The following is a 17,172-nucleotide window of genomic DNA, read 5'->3' on the forward strand; positions in this document are numbered from 1 at the left end:
GACACAACCTTTTTGTTTCACAACTCAAACTCGGAACTTTTGAAAATGATCTCAGCTTCAGTTAAAAGGTTAAACCGTATAGGTGTGAAAAATCTGAAAATCCTAATTGTTAGGGCTATACTTTCAGGGATCATTTCTAAAGTCTTTGAAGGGAGAAATGTGGCTGAAAGAGTCCAAGCTCACTATCCACAATGATGAGATTTAGAGCTTTCTTCTGAGCATGAAAGCGTTTGACAACATTGCATTTTTGCAATGGTTGTCTGCTTTTGATGACTGTGTTCTTCTTTTTTTCAAAAGAAGTAATAGAAGAAAGTTCTTTCAGAGTGGTGAGTGTAGTATGTAACACCAAGTTATGTTAAATTAAAGTGTTAAACCATGTGTTTCAATTCTCTACTGTGTTACTTGCTCTATCTTCTTTTTTTAATCTACAGTTAACCATATAATAAACTTAAGAAAGTTTTGTATCTTTGAACCAAAGCTCACGAGGCTGCTATAAAGTTTTTTTTATTACAAAAGTATCAAAACTCAGGTAACATATGCCCTGAGTCCGGTTTTTTGATTGTAGGAAAGAGATGTTGTGGCATGACAAATATTTTATACTTTTTTTATGTTAAGATTTTCTTTAGTAAGGCTGGGTTAAAATCTGGAATAGTTGAACTCAGCCTAGATCTCGACGCAACTGATGACAACATGTACTCTATCATACTCATGTTTAAAGGATTTCATTGATTTCCATATAAACCTTCAACATACTTTGAAAAACTATTTTGTTTTTACTGACATTTGACACAACCTTTTTGTTTCACAACTCAAACTCGGAACTTTAGAAAATGTTCTCAGCTTCAGTAAAAAGGTTAAACCGTATAGGTGGGAAAAATCTGAAAATCCTAATTGTTAGGGCTATACTTTCAGGGATCATTTCTAAAGTCTTTGAAGGGAGAAATGTGGCTGAAAGAGTCCAAGCTCACTATCCACAATGATGAGATTTAGAGCTTTCTTCTGAGCATGAAAGCGGTTGACAACATTGCAGTTTTACAATGGTTGGCTGCTTTTGATGACTGTGTTCTTCTTTTTTTCAAAAGAAGTAATAGAAGAAAGTTCTTTCAGAGTGGTGAGTGCAGTATGTAACACCAAGTTATGTTAAATTAAAGTGTTAAACCATGCATTTCAATTCTCTACAGTGTTGCTTGCTTTATCTTCTTTAATAATCTACAGTTAACCATATAATAAACTTAAGAAAGTTTTGTATTTTTGAGCCAAAGCTCACGAGGCTGCTATAAAGTTTTTTTTATTACAAAAGTATCAAAACTCAGGTAACATATGCCCTGAGTCCGGTTTTTTGATTGTAGGAAAGAGATGTTGTGGCATGACAAATATTTTATACTTTTTTTATGTTGAGATTTTCTTTAGTAAGGCTGGGTTAACATCTGGAATAGTTGAACTCAGCCTAGATCTCGACGCAACTGATGACAACATGTACTCTATCATACTCATGTTTAAAGGATTTCATTGATTTCCATATAAACCTTCAACATACTTTGAAAAACTATTTTGTTTTAACTGACATTTGACACAACCTTTTTGTTTCACAACTCAAACTCGGAACTTTTGAAAATGATCTCAGCTTCAGTTAAAAGGTTAAACCGTATAGGTGGGAAAAATCTGAAAATCCTAATTGTTAGGGTTATACTTTCAGGGATCATTTCTAAAGTCTTTGAAGGGAGAAATGTGGCTGAAAGAGTCCAAGCTCACTATCCACAATGATGAGATTTAGAGCTTTCTTCTGAGCATGAAAGCGGTTGACAACATTGCAGTTTTGCAATGGTTGTCTGCTTTTGATGACTGTGTTCTTCTTTTTTTCAAAAGAAGTAATAGAAGAAAGTTCTTTCAGAGTGGTGAGTGTAGTATGTAACACTAAGTTATGTTAAATTATAGTGTTAAACCATGCGTTTCAATTCTCTACTGTGTTACTTGCTCTCTCTTCATTTTTTAATCTACAGTTAACCATATAATAAACTTAAGAAAGTTTAGTATTTTCGAGCCAAAGCTCACGAGGCTGCTATAAAGTTTTTTTTATTACAAAAGTATCAAAACTCAGGTAACATATGCCCTGAGTCCGGTTTTAAGATTGTAGGAAAGAGATGTTGTGGCATGACAAATATTTTATACTTTTTTATGTTGAGATTTTCTTTAGTAAGGCTGGGTTAACATCTGGAATAGTTGAACTCAGCCTAGATCTCGACGCAACTGATGACAACATGGACTCTATCATACTCATGTTTAAAGGATTTCCATATAAACCTTCAACATACTTTGAAAAACTATTTTGTTTTTACTGACATTTGACACAACCTTTTTGTTTCACAACTCAAACTCGGAACTTTAGAAAATGCTCTCAGCTTCAGTTAAAAGGTTAAACCGTATAGGTGGGAAAAATCTGAAAATCCTAATTGTTAGGGCTATACTTTCAGGGATCATTTCTAAAGTCTTTGAAGGGAGAAATGTGGCTGAAAGAGTCCAAGCTCACTATCCACAATGATGAGATTTAGAGCTTTCTTCTGAGCATGAAAGCGGTTGACAACATTGCAGTTTTGCAATGGTTGTCTGCTTTTGATGACTGTGTTCTTCTTTTTTTCAAAAGAAGTAATAGAAGAAAGTTCTTTCAGAGTGGTGAGTGTAGTATGTAACACCAAGTTATGTTAAATTAAAGTGTTAAACCATGCTTTTCAATTCTCTACAGTGTTACTTGCTTTATCTTCTTTTTTAATCTACAGTTAACCATATAATAAACTTAAGAAAGTTTTGTATTTTTGAGCCAAAGCTCAGGAGGCTGCTATAAAGTTTTTTTTTAGTACAAAGGTATCAAAACTCAGGTAACATATGCCCTGAGTCCGGATTTTTGATTGTAGGAAAGAGATGTTGTGGCATGACAAATATTTTATACTTTTTTTATGTTGAGATTTTCTTTAGTAAGGCTGCGTTAACATCTGGAATAGTTGAACTCAGCCTAGATCTCGACGCAACTGATGACAACATGTACTCTATCATACTCATGTTTAAAGGATTTCATTGATTTCCATATAAACCTTCAACATACTTTGAAAAACTATTTTGTTTTTACTGACATTTGACACAACCTTTTTGTTTCACAACTCAAACTCGGAACTTTAGAAAATGTTCTCAGCTTCAGTAAAAAGGTTAAACCGTATAGGTGGGAAAAATCTGAAAATCCTAATTGTTAGGGCTATACTTTCAGGGATCATTTCTAAAGTCTTTGAAGGGAGAAATGTGGCTGAAAGAGTCCAAGCTCACTATCCACAATGATGAGATTTAGAGCTTTCTTCTGAGCATGAAAGCGGTTGACAACATTGCAGTTTTACAATGGTTGGCTGCTTTTGATGACTGTGTTCTTCTTTTTTTCAAAAGAAGTAATAGAAGAAAGTTCTTTCAGAGTGGTGAGTGTAGTATGTAACACCAAGTTATGTTAAATTAAAGTGTTAAACCATTTATTTCAATTCTCTACAGTGTTACTTGCTCTATCTTCTTTTTTAATCTACAGTTACCATATAATAAACTTAAGAAAGTTTTGTATTTTTGAGCCAAAGCTCAGGAGGCTGCTATAAAGTTTTTTTTAGTACAAAAGTATCAAAACTCAGGTAACATATGCCCTGAATCCGTTTTTTTGATTGTAGGAAAGAGATGTTGTGGCATGACAAATATTTTATACTTTTTTATGTTGAGATGTTCTTTAGTAAGGCTGGGTTAACATCTGGAATAGTTGAACTCAGCCTAGATCTCGACGCAACTGATGACAACATGTACTCTATCATACTCATGTTTGAAGGATTTCCATATAAACCTTCAACATACTTTGAAAAACTATTTTGTTTTTACTGACATTTGACACAACCTTTTTGTTTCACAACTCAAACTCGGAACTTTTGAAAATGATCTCAGCTTCAGTTAAAAGGTTAAACCGTATAGGTGTGAAAAATCTGAAAATTCTAATTGTTAGGGCTATACTTTCAGGGATCATTTCTAAAGTCTTTGAAGGGAGAAATGTGGCTGAAAGTGTCCAAGCTCACTATCCACAATGATGAGATTTAGAGCTTTCTTCTGAGCATGAAAGCGGTTGACAACATTGCATTTTTGCAATGGTTGTCTGCTTTTGATGACTGTGTTCTTCTTTTTTTCAAAAGAAGTAATAGAAGAAAGTTCTTTCAGAGTGGTGAGTGTAGTATGTAACACCAAGTTATGTTAAATTAAAGTGTTAAACCATGTGTTTCAATTCTCTACTGTGTTACTTGCTCTATCTTCTTTTTTAATCTACAGTTAACCATATAATAAACTTAAGAAAGTTTTGTATTTTTGAACCAAAGCTCACGAGGCTGCTATAAAGTTTTTTTTATTACAAAAGTATCAAAACTCAGGTAACATATGCCCTGAGTCCGGTTTTTTGATTGTAGGAAAGAGATGTTGTGGCATGACAAATATTTTATACTTTTTTTATGTTGAGATTTTCTTTAGTAAGGCTGGGTTAACATCTGGAATAGTTGAACTCAGCCTAGATCTCGACGCAACTGATGACAACATGTACTCTATCATACTCATGTTTAAAGGATTTCCATATAAACCTTCACATACTTTGAAAAACTATTTTGTTTTTACTGACATTTGACACAACCTTTTTGTTTCACAACTCAAACTCGGAACTTTTGAAAAGGATCTCGGCTTCAGTTAAAAGGTTAAACCGTATAGGTGGGAAAAATCTGAAAATCCTAATTGTTAGGGCTATACTTTCAGAGATCATTTCTAAAGTCTTTGAAGGGAGAAATGTGGCTGAAAGAGTCCAAGCTCACTATCCACAATGATGAGATTTAGAGCTTTCTTCTGAGCATGAAAGCGGTTGACAACATTGCAGTTTTGCAATGGTTGTCTGCTTTTGATGACTGTGTTCTTCTTTTTTTCAAAAGAAGTAATAGAAGAAAGTTCTTTCAGAGTGGTGAGTGTAGTATGTAACACCAAGTTATGTTAAATTAAAGTGTTAAACCATGCTTTTCAATTCTCTACAGTGTTACTTGCTTTATTTTCTTTTTTAATCTACAGTTAACCATATAATAAACTTAAGAAAGTTTTGTATTTTTGAGCTAAAGCTCACGAGGCTGCTATAAATTTTTTTAGTACAAAAGTATCAAAACTCAGGTAACATATGCCCTGAGTCCGGTTTTATGATTGTAGGAAAGAGATGTTGTGGCATGACAAATATTTTATACTTTTTTTATGTTGAGATTTTCTTTAGTAAGGCTGGGTTAACATCTGGAATAGTTGAACTCAGCCTAGATCTCGACGCAACTGATGACAACATGTACTCTATCATACTCATGTTTGAAAGATTTCCATATAAACCTTCAACATACTTTGAAAAACTATTTTGTTTTTACTGACATTTGACACAACCTTTTTGTTTCACAACTCAAACTCGGAACTTTTGAAAATGATCTCAGCTTCAGTTAAAAGGTTAAACCGTATAGGTGTGAAAAATCTGAAAATCCTAATTGTTAGGGCTATACTTTCAGGGATCATTTCTAAAGTCTTTGAAGGGAGAAATGTGGCTGAAAGAGTCCAAGCTCACTATCCACAATGATGAGATTTAGAGCTTTCTTCTGAGCATGAAAGCGTTTGACAACATTGCATTTTTGCAATGGTTGTCTGCTTTTGATGACTGTGTTCTTCTTTTTTTCAAAAGAAGTAATAGAAGAAAGTTCTTTCAGAGTGGTGAGTGTAGTATGTAACACCAAGTTATGTTAAATTAAAGTGTTAAACCATGTGTTTCAATTCTCTACTGTGTTACTTGCTCTATCTTCTTTTTTTAATCTACAGTTAACCATATAATAAACTTAAGAAAGTTTTGTATTTTTGAACCAAAGCTCACGAGGCTGCTATAAAGTTTTTTTTATTACAAAAGTATCAAAACTCAGGTAACATATGCCCTGAGTCCGGTTTTTTGATTGTAGGAAAGAGATGTTGTGGCATGACAAATATTTTATACTTTTTTTATGTTGAGATATTCTTTAGTAAGGCTGGGTTAACATCTGGAATAGTTGAACTCAGCCTAGATCTCGACGCAACTGATGACAACATGTACTCTATCATACTCATGTTTAAAGGATTTCATTGATTTCCATATAAACCTTCAACATACTTTGAAAAACTATTTTGTTTTTACTGACATTTGACACAACCTTTTTGTTTCACAACTCAAACTCGGAACTTTTGAAAAGGATCTCGGCTTCAGTTAAAAGGTTAAACCGTATAGGTGGGAAAAATCTGAAAATCCTAATTGTTAGGGCTATACTTTCAGAGATCATTTCAAAAGTCTTTGAAGGGAGAAATGTGGCTGAAAGAGTCCAAGCTCACTATCCACAATGATGAGATTTAGAGCTTTCTTCTGAGCATGAAAGCGGTTGACTACATTGCAGTTTTGCAATGGTTGTCTGCTTTTGATGACTGTGTTCTTTTTTTCAAAAGAAGTAATAGAAGAAAGTTCTTTCAGAGTGGTGAGTGTAGTATGTAACACCAAGTTATGTTAAATTAAAGTGTTAAACCATGCTTTTCAATTCTCTACAGTGTTACTTGCTTTATCTTCTTTTTTAATCTACAGTTAACCATATAATAAACTTAAGAAAGTTTTGTATTTTTGAGCTAAAGCTCACGAGGCTGCTATAAATTTTTTTTGTACAAAAGTATCAAAACTCATGTAACATATGCCCTGAGTCCGGTTTTATGATTGTAGGAAAGAGATGTTGTGGCATGACAAATATTTTATACTTTTTTTATGTTGAGATTTTCTTTAGTAAGGCTGGGTTAACATCTGGAATAGTTGAAGTCAGCCTAGATCTCGACGCAACTGATGACAACATGTACTCTATCATACTCATGTTTGAAGGATTTCCATATAAACCTTCAACATACTTTGAAAAACTATTTTGTTTTTACTGACATTTGACACAACCTTTTTGTTTCACAACTCAAACTCGGAACTTTTGAAAAGGATCTCGGCTTCAGTTAAAAGGTTAAACCGTATAGGTGGGAAAAATCTGAAAATCCTAATTGTTAGGGCTATACTTTCAGAGATCATTTCTAAAGTCTTTGAAGGGAGAAATGTGGCTGAAAGAGTCCAAGCTCACTATCCACAATGATGAGATTTAGAGCTTTCTTCTGAGCATGAAAGCGGTTGACAACATTGCAGTTTTGCAATGGTTGTCTGCTTTTGATGACTGTGTTCTTCTTTATTTCAAAAGAAGTAATAGAAGAAAGTTCTTTCAGAGTGGTGAGTGTAGTATGTAACACCAAGATATGTTAAATTAAAGTGTTAAACCATGCTTTTCAATTCTCTACAGTGTTACTTGCTTTATCTTCTTTTTTAATCTACAGTTAACCATATAATAAACTTAAGAAAGTTTTGTATTTTTGAGCCAAAGCTCAGGAGGCTGCTATAAAGTTTTTTTTTAGTACAAAGGTATCAAAACTCAGGTAACATATGCCCTGAGTCCGGTTTTTTGATTGTAGGAAAGAGATGTTGTGGCATGACAAATATTTTATACTTTTTTTATGTTGAGATTTTCTTTAGTAAGGCTGCGTTAACATCTGGAATAGTTGAACTCAGCCTAGATCTCGACGCAACTGATGACAACATGTACTCTATCATACTCATGTTTAAAGGATTTCATTGATTTCCATATAAACCTTCAACATACTTTGAAAAACTATTTTGTTTTTACTGACATTTGACACAACCTTTTTGTTTCACAACTCAAACTCGGAACTTTAGAAAATGTTCTCAGCTTCAGTAAAAAGGTTAAACCGTATAGGTGGGAAAAATCTGAAAATCCTAATTGTTAGGGCTATACTTTCAGGGATCATTTCTAAAGTCTTTGAAGGGAGAAATGTGGCTGAAAGAGTCCAAGCTCACTATCCACAATGATGAGATTTAGAGCTTTCTTCTGAGCATGAAAGCGGTTGACAACATTGCAGTTTTACAATGGTTGGCTGCTTTTGATGACTGTGTTCTTCTTTTTTTCAAAAGAAGTAATAGAAGAAAGTTCTTTCAGAGTGGTGAGTGTAGTATGTAACACTAAGTTATGTTAAATTATAGTGTTAAACCATGCGTTTCAATTCTCTACTGTGTTACTTGCTCTCTCTTCATTTTTTAATCTACAGTTAACCATATAATAAACTTAAGAAAGTTTAGTATTTTCGAGCCAAAGCTCACGAGGCTGCTATAAAGTTTTTTTTATTACAAAAGTATCAAAACTCAGGTAACATATGCCCTGAGTCCGGTTTTAAGATTGTAGGAAAGAGATGTTGTGGCATGACAAATATTTTATACTTTTTTATGTTGAGATTTTCTTTAGTAAGGCTGGGTTAACATCTGGAATAGTTGAACTCAGCCTAGATCTCGACGCAACTGATGACAACATGGACTCTATCATACTCATGTTTAAAGGATTTCCATATAAACCTTCAACATACTTTGAAAAACTATTTTGTTTTTACTGACATTTGACACAACCTTTTTGTTTCACAACTCAAACTCGGAACTTTAGAAAATGCTCTCAGCTTCAGTTAAAAGGTTAAACCGTATAGGTGGGAAAAATCTGAAAATCCTAATTGTTAGGGCTATACTTTCAGGGATCATTTCTAAAGTCTTTGAAGGGAGAAATGTGGCTGAAAGAGTCCAAGCTCACTATCCACAATGATGAGATTTAGAGCTTTCTTCTGAGCATGAAAGCGGTTGACAACATTGCAGTTTTGCAATGGTTGTCTGCTTTTGATGACTGTGTTCTTCTTTTTTTCAAAAGAAGTAATAGAAGAAAGTTCTTTCAGAGTGGTGAGTGTAGTATGTAACACCAAGTTATGTTAAATTAAAGTGTTAAACCATGCTTTTCAATTCTCTACAGTGTTACTTGCTTTATCTTCTTTTTTAATCTACAGTTAACCATATAATAAACTTAAGAAAGTTTTGTATTTTTGAGCCAAAGCTCAGGAGGCTGCTATAAAGTTTTTTTTTAGTACAAAGGTATCAAAACTCAGGTAACATATGCCCTGAGTCCGGATTTTTGATTGTAGGAAAGAGATGTTGTGGCATGACAAATATTTTATACTTTTTTTATGTTGAGATTTTCTTTAGTAAGGCTGCGTTAACATCTGGAATAGTTGAACTCAGCCTAGATCTCGACGCAACTGATGACAACATGTACTCTATCATACTCATGTTTAAAGGATTTCATTGATTTCCATATAAACCTTCAACATACTTTGAAAAACTATTTTGTTTTTACTGACATTTGACACAACCTTTTTGTTTCACAACTCAAACTCGGAACTTTAGAAAATGTTCTCAGCTTCAGTAAAAAGGTTAAACCGTATAGGTGGGAAAAATCTGAAAATCCTAATTGTTAGGGCTATACTTTCAGGGATCATTTCTAAAGTCTTTGAAGGGAGAAATGTGGCTGAAAGAGTCCAAGCTCACTATCCACAATGATGAGATTTAGAGCTTTCTTCTGAGCATGAAAGCGGTTGACAACATTGCAGTTTTACAATGGTTGGCTGCTTTTGATGACTGTGTTCTTCTTTTTTTCAAAAGAAGTAATAGAAGAAAGTTCTTTCAGAGTGGTGAGTGTAGTATGTAACACCAAGTTATGTTAAATTAAAGTGTTAAACCATTTATTTCAATTCTCTACAGTGTTACTTGCTCTATCTTCTTTTTTAATCTACAGTTACCATATAATAAACTTAAGAAAGTTTTGTATTTTTGAGCCAAAGCTCAGGAGGCTGCTATAAAGTTTTTTTTAGTACAAAAGTATCAAAACTCAGGTAACATATGCCCTGAATCCGTTTTTTTGATTGTAGGAAAGAGATGTTGTGGCATGACAAATATTTTATACTTTTTTATGTTGAGATGTTCTTTAGTAAGGCTGGGTTAACATCTGGAATAGTTGAACTCAGCCTAGATCTCGACGCAACTGATGACAACATGTACTCTATCATACTCATGTTTGAAGGATTTCCATATAAACCTTCAACATACTTTGAAAAACTATTTTGTTTTTACTGACATTTGACACAACCTTTTTGTTTCACAACTCAAACTCGGAACTTTTGAAAATGATCTCAGCTTCAGTTAAAAGGTTAAACCGTATAGGTGTGAAAAATCTGAAAATTCTAATTGTTAGGGCTATACTTTCAGGGATCATTTCTAAAGTCTTTGAAGGGAGAAATGTGGCTGAAAGTGTCCAAGCTCACTATCCACAATGATGAGATTTAGAGCTTTCTTCTGAGCATGAAAGCGGTTGACAACATTGCATTTTTGCAATGGTTGTCTGCTTTTGATGACTGTGTTCTTCTTTTTTTCAAAAGAAGTAATAGAAGAAAGTTCTTTCAGAGTGGTGAGTGTAGTATGTAACACCAAGTTATGTTAAATTAAAGTGTTAAACCATGTGTTTCAATTCTCTACTGTGTTACTTGCTCTATCTTCTTTTTTAATCTACAGTTAACCATATAATAAACTTAAGAAAGTTTTGTATTTTTGAACCAAAGCTCACGAGGCTGCTATAAAGTTTTTTTTATTACAAAAGTATCAAAACTCAGGTAACATATGCCCTGAGTCCGGTTTTTTGATTGTAGGAAAGAGATGTTGTGGCATGACAAATATTTTATACTTTTTTTATGTTGAGATTTTCTTTAGTAAGGCTGGGTTAACATCTGGAATAGTTGAACTCAGCCTAGATCTCGACGCAACTGATGACAACATGTACTCTATCATACTCATGTTTAAAGGATTTCCATATAAACCTTCACATACTTTGAAAAACTATTTTGTTTTTACTGACATTTGACACAACCTTTTTGTTTCACAACTCAAACTCGGAACTTTTGAAAAGGATCTCGGCTTCAGTTAAAAGGTTAAACCGTATAGGTGGGAAAAATCTGAAAATCCTAATTGTTAGGGCTATACTTTCAGAGATCATTTCTAAAGTCTTTGAAGGGAGAAATGTGGCTGAAAGAGTCCAAGCTCACTATCCACAATGATGAGATTTAGAGCTTTCTTCTGAGCATGAAAGCGGTTGACAACATTGCAGTTTTGCAATGGTTGTCTGCTTTTGATGACTGTGTTCTTCTTTTTTTCAAAAGAAGTAATAGAAGAAAGTTCTTTCAGAGTGGTGAGTGTAGTATGTAACACCAAGTTATGTTAAATTAAAGTGTTAAACCATGCTTTTCAATTCTCTACAGTGTTACTTGCTTTATTTTCTTTTTTAATCTACAGTTAACCATATAATAAACTTAAGAAAGTTTTGTATTTTTGAGCTAAAGCTCACGAGGCTGCTATAAATTTTTTTAGTACAAAAGTATCAAAACTCAGGTAACATATGCCCTGAGTCCGGTTTTATGATTGTAGGAAAGAGATGTTGTGGCATGACAAATATTTTATACTTTTTTTATGTTGAGATTTTCTTTAGTAAGGCTGGGTTAACATCTGGAATAGTTGAACTCAGCCTAGATCTCGACGCAACTGATGACAACATGTACTCTATCATACTCATGTTTGAAAGATTTCCATATAAACCTTCAACATACTTTGAAAAACTATTTTGTTTTTACTGACATTTGACACAACCTTTTTGTTTCACAACTCAAACTCGGAACTTTTGAAAATGATCTCAGCTTCAGTTAAAAGGTTAAACCGTATAGGTGTGAAAAATCTGAAAATCCTAATTGTTAGGGCTATACTTTCAGGGATCATTTCTAAAGTCTTTGAAGGGAGAAATGTGGCTGAAAGAGTCCAAGCTCACTATCCACAATGATGAGATTTAGAGCTTTCTTCTGAGCATGAAAGCGTTTGACAACATTGCATTTTTGCAATGGTTGTCTGCTTTTGATGACTGTGTTCTTCTTTTTTTCAAAAGAAGTAATAGAAGAAAGTTCTTTCAGAGTGGTGAGTGTAGTATGTAACACCAAGTTATGTTAAATTAAAGTGTTAAACCATGTGTTTCAATTCTCTACTGTGTTACTTGCTCTATCTTCTTTTTTTAATCTACAGTTAACCATATAATAAACTTAAGAAAGTTTTGTATCTTTGAACCAAAGCTCACGAGGCTGCTATAAAGTTTTTTTTATTACAAAAGTATCAAAACTCAGGTAACATATGCCCTGAGTCCGGTTTTTTGATTGTAGGAAAGAGATGTTGTGGCATGACAAATATTTTATACTTTTTTTATGTTAAGATTTTCTTTAGTAAGGCTGGGTTAAAATCTGGAATAGTTGAACTCAGCCTAGATCTCGACGCAACTGATGACAACATGTACTCTATCATACTCATGTTTAAAGGATTTCATTGATTTCCATATAAACCTTCAACATACTTTGAAAAACTATTTTGTTTTTACTGACATTTGACACAACCTTTTTGTTTCACAACTCAAACTCGGAACTTTAGAAAATGTTCTCAGCTTCAGTAAAAAGGTTAAACCGTATAGGTGGGAAAAATCTGAAAATCCTAATTGTTAGGGCTATACTTTCAGGGATCATTTCTAAAGTCTTTGAAGGGAGAAATGTGGCTGAAAGAGTCCAAGCTCACTATCCACAATGATGAGATTTAGAGCTTTCTTCTGAGCATGAAAGCGGTTGACAACATTGCAGTTTTACAATGGTTGGCTGCTTTTGATGACTGTGTTCTTCTTTTTTTCAAAAGAAGTAATAGAAGAAAGTTCTTTCAGAGTGGTGAGTGCAGTATGTAACACCAAGTTATGTTAAATTAAAGTGTTAAACCATGCATTTCAATTCTCTACAGTGTTGCTTGCTTTATCTTCTTTAATAATCTACAGTTAACCATATAATAAACTTAAGAAAGTTTTGTATTTTTGAGCCAAAGCTCACGAGGCTGCTATAAAGTTTTTTTTATTACAAAAGTATCAAAACTCAGGTAACATATGCCCTGAGTCCGGTTTTTTGATTGTAGGAAAGAGATGTTGTGGCATGACAAATATTTTATACTTTTTTTATGTTGAGATTTTCTTTAGTAAGGCTGGGTTAACATCTGGAATAGTTGAACTCAGCCTAGATCTCGACGCAACTGATGACAACATGTACTCTATCATACTCATGTTTAAAGGATTTCATTGATTTCCATATAAACCTTCAACATACTTTGAAAAACTATTTTGTTTTAACTGACATTTGACACAACCTTTTTGTTTCACAACTCAAACTCGGAACTTTTGAAAATGATCTCAGCTTCAGTTAAAAGGTTAAACCGTATAGGTGGGAAAAATCTGAAAATCCTAATTGTTAGGGTTATACTTTCAGGGATCATTTCTAAAGTCTTTGAAGGGAGAAATGTGGCTGAAAGAGTCCAAGCTCACTATCCACAATGATGAGATTTAGAGCTTTCTTCTGAGCATGAAAGCGGTTGACAACATTGCAGTTTTGCAATGGTTGTCTGCTTTTGATGACTGTGTTCTTCTTTTTTTCAAAAGAAGTAATAGAAGAAAGTTCTTTCAGAGTGGTGAGTGTAGTATGTAACACTAAGTTATGTTAAATTATAGTGTTAAACCATGCGTTTCAATTCTCTACTGTGTTACTTGCTCTCTCTTCATTTTTTAATCTACAGTTAACCATATAATAAACTTAAGAAAGTTTAGTATTTTCGAGCCAAAGCTCACGAGGCTGCTATAAAGTTTTTTTTATTACAAAAGTATCAAAACTCAGGTAACATATGCCCTGAGTCCGGTTTTAAGATTGTAGGAAAGAGATGTTGTGGCATGACAAATATTTTATACTTTTTTATGTTGAGATTTTCTTTAGTAAGGCTGGGTTAACATCTGGAATAGTTGAACTCAGCCTAGATCTCGACGCAACTGATGACAACATGGACTCTATCATACTCATGTTTAAAGGATTTCCATATAAACCTTCAACATACTTTGAAAAACTATTTTGTTTTTACTGACATTTGACACAACCTTTTTGTTTCACAACTCAAACTCGGAACTTTAGAAAATGCTCTCAGCTTCAGTTAAAAGGTTAAACCGTATAGGTGGGAAAAATCTGAAAATCCTAATTGTTAGGGCTATACTTTCAAGGATCATTTCTAAAGTCTTTGAAGGGAGAAATGTGGCTGAAAGAGTCCAAGCTCACTATCCACAATGATGAGATTTAGAGCTTTCTTCTGAGCATGAAAGCGGTTGACAACATTGCAGTTTTGCAATGGTTGTCTGCTTTTGATGACTGTGTTCTTCTTTTTTTCAAAAGAAGTAATAGAAGAAAGTTCTTTCAGAGTGGTGAGTGTAGTATGTAACACCAAGTTATGTTAAATTAAAGTGTTAAACCATGCTTTTCAATTCTCTACAGTGTTACTTGCTTTATCTTCTTTTTTAATCTACAGTTAACCATATAATAAACTTAAGAAAGTTTTGTATTTTTGAGCCAAAGCTCAGGAGGCTGCTATAAAGTTTTTTTTTAGTACAAAGGTATCAAAACTCAGGTAACATATGCCCTGAGTCCGGATTTTTGATTGTAGGAAAGAGATGTTGTGGCATGACAAATATTTTATACTTTTTTTATGTTGAGATTTTCTTTAGTAAGGCTGCGTTAACATCTGGAATAGTTGAACTCAGCCTAGATCTCGACGCAACTGATGACAACATGTACTCTATCATACTCATGTTTAAAGGATTTCATTGATTTCCATATAAACCTTCAACATACTTTGAAAAACTATTTTGTTTTTACTGACATTTGACACAACCTTTTTGTTTCACAACTCAAACTCGGAACTTTAGAAAATGTTCTCAGCTTCAGTAAAAAGGTTAAACCGTATAGGTGGGAAAAATCTGAAAATCCTAATTGTTAGGGCTATACTTTCAGGGATCATTTCTAAAGTCTTTGAAGGGAGAAATGTGGCTGAAAGAGTCCAAGCTCACTATCCACAATGATGAGATTTAGAGCTTTCTTCTGAGCATGAAAGCGGTTGACAACATTGCAGTTTTACAATGGTTGGCTGCTTTTGATGACTGTGTTCTTCTTTTTTTCAAAAGAAGTAATAGAAGAAAGTTCTTTCAGAGTGGTGAGTGTAGTATATAACACCAAGTTATGTTAAATTAAAGTGTTAAACCATTTATTTCAATTCTCTACAGTGTTACTTGCTCTATCTTCTTTTTTAATCTACAGTTACCATATAATAAACTTAAGAAAGTTTTGTATTTTTGAGCCAAAGCTCAGGAGGCTGCTATAAAGTTTTTTTTAGTACAAAAGTATCAAAACTCAGGTAACATATGCCCTGAATCCGTTTTTTTGATTGTAGGAAAGAGATGTTGTGGCATGACAAATATTTTATACTTTTTTATGTTGAGATGTTCTTTAGTAAGGCTGGGTTAACATCTGGAATAGTTGAACTCAGCCTAGATCTCGACGCAACTGATGACAACATGTACTCTATCATACTCATGTTTGAAGGATTTCCATATAAACCTTCAACATACTTTGAAAAACTATTTTGTTTTTACTGACATTTGACACAACCTTTTTGTTTCACAACTCAAACTCGGAACTTTTGAAAATGATCTCAGCTTCAGTTAAAAGGTTAAACCGTATAGGTGTGAAAAATCTGAAAATTCTAATTGTTAGGGCTATACTTTCAGGGATCATTTCTAAAGTCTTTGAAGGGAGAAATGTGGCTGAAAGTGTCCAAGCTCACTATCCACAATGATGAGATTTAGAGCTTTCTTCTGAGCATGAAAGCGGTTGACAACATTGCATTTTTGCAATGGTTGTCTGCTTTTGATGACTGTGTTCTTCTTTTTTTCAAAAGAAGTAATAGAAGAAAGTTCTTTCAGAGTGGTGAGTGTAGTATGTAACACCAAGTTATGTTAAATTAAAGTGTTAAACCATGTGTTTCAATTCTCTACTGTGTTACTTGCTCTATCTTCTTTTTTAATCTACAGTTAACCATATAATAAACTTAAGAAAGTTTTGTATTTTTGAACCAAAGCTCACGAGGCTGCTATAAAGTTTTTTTTATTACAAAAGTATCAAAACTCAGGTAACATATGCCCTGAGTCCGGTTTTTTGATTGGAGGAAAGAGATGTTGTGGCATGACAAATATTTTATACTTTTTTTATGTTGAGATTTTCTTTAGTAAGGCTGGGTTAACATCTGGAATAGTTGAACTCAGCCTAGATCTCGACGCAACTGATGACAACATGTACTCTATCATACTCATGTTTAAAGGATTTCCATATAAACCTTCACATACTTTGAAAAACTATTTTGTTTTTACTGACATTTGACACAACCTTTTTGTTTCACAACTCAAACTCGGAACTTTTGAAAAGGATCTCGGCTTCAGTTAAAAGGTTAAACCGTATAGGTGGGAAAAATCTGAAAATCCTAATTGTTAGGGCTATACTTTCAGAGATCATTTCTAAAGTCTTTGAAGGGAGAAATGTGGCTGAAAGAGTCCAAGCTCACTATCCACAATGATGAGATTTAGAGCTTTCTTCTGAGCATGAAAGCGGTTGACAACATTGCAGTTTTGCAATGGTTGTCTGCTTTTGATGACTGTGTTCTTCTTTTTTTCAAAAGAAGTAATAGAAGAAAGTTCTTTCAGAGTGGTGAGTGTAGTATGTAACACCAAGTTATGTTAAATTAAAGTGTTAAACCATGCTTTTCAATTCTCTACAGTGTTACTTGCTTTATTTTCTTTTTTAATCTACAGTTAACCATATAATAAACTTAAGAAAGTTTTGTATTTTTGAGCTAAAGCTCACGAGGCTGCTATAAATTTTTTTAGTACAAAAGTATCAAAACTCAGGTAACATATGCCCTGAGTCCGGTTTTATGATTGTAGGAAAGAGATGTTGTGGCATGACAAATATTTTATACTTTTTTTATGTTGAGATTTTCTTTAGTAAGGCTGGGTTAACATCTGGAATAGTTGAACTCAGCCTAGATCTCGACGCAACTGATGACAACATGTACTCTATCATACTCATGTTTGAAAGATTTCCATATAAACCTTCAACATACTTTGAAAAACTATTTTGTTTTTACTGACATTTGACACAACCTTTTTGTTTCACAACTCAAACTCGGAACTTTTGAAAATGATCTCA

General features: G+C 33.5%; 22 non-coding genes across 22 annotated transcripts; all 22 read left to right on the top strand.

Moving 5' to 3' along the window:
- The first annotated feature begins 111 nt into the window (after positions 1 to 111).
- LOC130360191 (small nucleolar RNA U3) lies at positions 112 to 328 on the top strand. The gene has a single exon (XR_008890663.1). It is a non-coding gene; the product is annotated as a small nucleolar RNA U3 (small nucleolar RNA).
- A 568-nt stretch (positions 329 to 896) lies between these two features.
- Positions 897 to 1,113, top strand: LOC130359038 (small nucleolar RNA U3). The gene has a single exon (XR_008889816.1). It is a non-coding gene; the product is annotated as a small nucleolar RNA U3 (small nucleolar RNA).
- Positions 1,114 to 1,680: 567 nt separating this feature from the next.
- Positions 1,681 to 1,897, top strand: LOC130360155 (small nucleolar RNA U3). Its single transcript, XR_008890629.1, has one exon. It is a non-coding gene; the product is annotated as a small nucleolar RNA U3 (small nucleolar RNA).
- A 558-nt stretch (positions 1,898 to 2,455) lies between these two features.
- LOC130360092 (small nucleolar RNA U3) lies at positions 2,456 to 2,672 on the top strand. Its single transcript, XR_008890573.1, has one exon. It is a non-coding gene; the product is annotated as a small nucleolar RNA U3 (small nucleolar RNA).
- A 568-nt stretch (positions 2,673 to 3,240) lies between these two features.
- On the top strand, positions 3,241 to 3,457 carry LOC130359039 (small nucleolar RNA U3). The gene has a single exon (XR_008889817.1). It is a non-coding gene; the product is annotated as a small nucleolar RNA U3 (small nucleolar RNA).
- A 556-nt stretch (positions 3,458 to 4,013) lies between these two features.
- On the top strand, positions 4,014 to 4,230 carry LOC130360052 (small nucleolar RNA U3). The gene has a single exon (XR_008890535.1). It is a non-coding gene; the product is annotated as a small nucleolar RNA U3 (small nucleolar RNA).
- Positions 4,231 to 4,787: 557 nt separating this feature from the next.
- Positions 4,788 to 5,004, top strand: LOC130360169 (small nucleolar RNA U3). Its single transcript, XR_008890642.1, has one exon. It is a non-coding gene; the product is annotated as a small nucleolar RNA U3 (small nucleolar RNA).
- Positions 5,005 to 5,560: 556 nt separating this feature from the next.
- Positions 5,561 to 5,777, top strand: LOC130360192 (small nucleolar RNA U3). Its single transcript, XR_008890664.1, has one exon. It is a non-coding gene; the product is annotated as a small nucleolar RNA U3 (small nucleolar RNA).
- Positions 5,778 to 6,345: 568 nt separating this feature from the next.
- Positions 6,346 to 6,559, top strand: LOC130359327 (small nucleolar RNA U3). The gene has a single exon (XR_008890074.1). It is a non-coding gene; the product is annotated as a small nucleolar RNA U3 (small nucleolar RNA).
- A 556-nt stretch (positions 6,560 to 7,115) lies between these two features.
- LOC130358916 (small nucleolar RNA U3) lies at positions 7,116 to 7,332 on the top strand. The gene has a single exon (XR_008889708.1). It is a non-coding gene; the product is annotated as a small nucleolar RNA U3 (small nucleolar RNA).
- Positions 7,333 to 7,900: 568 nt separating this feature from the next.
- LOC130359040 (small nucleolar RNA U3) lies at positions 7,901 to 8,117 on the top strand. Its single transcript, XR_008889818.1, has one exon. It is a non-coding gene; the product is annotated as a small nucleolar RNA U3 (small nucleolar RNA).
- Positions 8,118 to 8,675: 558 nt separating this feature from the next.
- LOC130360094 (small nucleolar RNA U3) lies at positions 8,676 to 8,892 on the top strand. The gene has a single exon (XR_008890574.1). It is a non-coding gene; the product is annotated as a small nucleolar RNA U3 (small nucleolar RNA).
- Positions 8,893 to 9,460: 568 nt separating this feature from the next.
- On the top strand, positions 9,461 to 9,677 carry LOC130359042 (small nucleolar RNA U3). The gene has a single exon (XR_008889819.1). It is a non-coding gene; the product is annotated as a small nucleolar RNA U3 (small nucleolar RNA).
- Positions 9,678 to 10,233: 556 nt separating this feature from the next.
- Positions 10,234 to 10,450, top strand: LOC130360053 (small nucleolar RNA U3). Its single transcript, XR_008890536.1, has one exon. It is a non-coding gene; the product is annotated as a small nucleolar RNA U3 (small nucleolar RNA).
- Positions 10,451 to 11,007: 557 nt separating this feature from the next.
- Positions 11,008 to 11,224, top strand: LOC130360170 (small nucleolar RNA U3). Its single transcript, XR_008890643.1, has one exon. It is a non-coding gene; the product is annotated as a small nucleolar RNA U3 (small nucleolar RNA).
- Positions 11,225 to 11,780: 556 nt separating this feature from the next.
- Positions 11,781 to 11,997, top strand: LOC130360193 (small nucleolar RNA U3). Its single transcript, XR_008890665.1, has one exon. It is a non-coding gene; the product is annotated as a small nucleolar RNA U3 (small nucleolar RNA).
- Positions 11,998 to 12,565: 568 nt separating this feature from the next.
- On the top strand, positions 12,566 to 12,782 carry LOC130359043 (small nucleolar RNA U3). Its single transcript, XR_008889820.1, has one exon. It is a non-coding gene; the product is annotated as a small nucleolar RNA U3 (small nucleolar RNA).
- A 567-nt stretch (positions 12,783 to 13,349) lies between these two features.
- On the top strand, positions 13,350 to 13,566 carry LOC130360157 (small nucleolar RNA U3). Its single transcript, XR_008890631.1, has one exon. It is a non-coding gene; the product is annotated as a small nucleolar RNA U3 (small nucleolar RNA).
- Positions 13,567 to 14,124: 558 nt separating this feature from the next.
- Positions 14,125 to 14,341, top strand: LOC130360142 (small nucleolar RNA U3). The gene has a single exon (XR_008890617.1). It is a non-coding gene; the product is annotated as a small nucleolar RNA U3 (small nucleolar RNA).
- A 568-nt stretch (positions 14,342 to 14,909) lies between these two features.
- On the top strand, positions 14,910 to 15,126 carry LOC130359045 (small nucleolar RNA U3). Its single transcript, XR_008889821.1, has one exon. It is a non-coding gene; the product is annotated as a small nucleolar RNA U3 (small nucleolar RNA).
- A 556-nt stretch (positions 15,127 to 15,682) lies between these two features.
- On the top strand, positions 15,683 to 15,899 carry LOC130360054 (small nucleolar RNA U3). Its single transcript, XR_008890537.1, has one exon. It is a non-coding gene; the product is annotated as a small nucleolar RNA U3 (small nucleolar RNA).
- Positions 15,900 to 16,456: 557 nt separating this feature from the next.
- LOC130360171 (small nucleolar RNA U3) lies at positions 16,457 to 16,673 on the top strand. The gene has a single exon (XR_008890644.1). It is a non-coding gene; the product is annotated as a small nucleolar RNA U3 (small nucleolar RNA).
- Positions 16,674 to 17,172: the final 499 nt, after the last annotated feature.

This window comes from Hyla sarda, chromosome 2, assembly GCF_029499605.1.
Source record: "Hyla sarda isolate aHylSar1 chromosome 2, aHylSar1.hap1, whole genome shotgun sequence".
NCBI classification, from domain to species: domain Eukaryota; kingdom Metazoa; phylum Chordata; class Amphibia; order Anura; family Hylidae; genus Hyla; species Hyla sarda.